The sequence below is a fragment of the Thamnophis sirtalis genome, unplaced genomic scaffold (genome assembly GCF_051295495.1).
Source record: "Thamnophis sirtalis isolate CommonGarterSnake01/CBP01778 unplaced genomic scaffold, rThaSir2_p1.2 scaffold_4, whole genome shotgun sequence".
Lineage (NCBI taxonomy): Eukaryota > Metazoa > Chordata > Lepidosauria > Squamata > Natricidae > Thamnophis > Thamnophis sirtalis.
In genome coordinates this window covers 114,364,774-114,365,472 of record NW_028261384.1, presented here as the reverse complement: position 1 = coordinate 114,365,472, position 699 = coordinate 114,364,774, and positions in this window count along the sequence as shown.

Sequence of the window (699 nt, the reverse complement as noted above, 5' to 3'; positions counted from 1 at the left end):
AATGGCTCGGGATGGGGGCAGGGGTGGGGGGCAGGGGTGGGATTCAGCCGGTTTGGATTAGTTTGGGTGAACTAGTAGCTCTGACAATCAGCTGAGAGTGAACTGGTTCACTCTGATGATCAGGTGGGCCCTCCGGCCCTCTCTTGTGCTTTACTTACCTATATCCTCTCAACTGATTGAGAGTTACTCCCCAAGAAGTAACTGTGTGTGTGCATGAAAAATGTGATAACTGTACCAGTTGTTAAACCGGCAGCATCCTACCACTGGAAGGGGGGGGATGATGTTGGAACTGGGTCATAAGTATCTTTCAAGGTTCCATCTTAAGTTTGAACATGTTGCTAAGTGTAAATGTACCTGTATAAGATATATGTTACAGATATGTAAAATCTTCATACTTCAAGACATTATGCAATATGATCTCTCCCTCCCTCCCTCCCTCTCTCCCTCTGTGTGTGTGTGTGTGTGTGTGTGTGTATTATAACATGGACTGTGTGAATTTAGCTATTGTGACTTGTGTACCAGAGCTTAACATGCTATAGTACCATATCATATGTTAAGCAAAGCAGCCAACTGCCCTTTAGTAAACAATGGCTAGTACAATATGGAAATTCAGTAGTAGTTTGCCTTCTTTACGCCCCAATAAGTTCCTTGAGTCATTCAGCTGAGATTTACTCTTCCGGAGAGACTGTTGTATGTGTT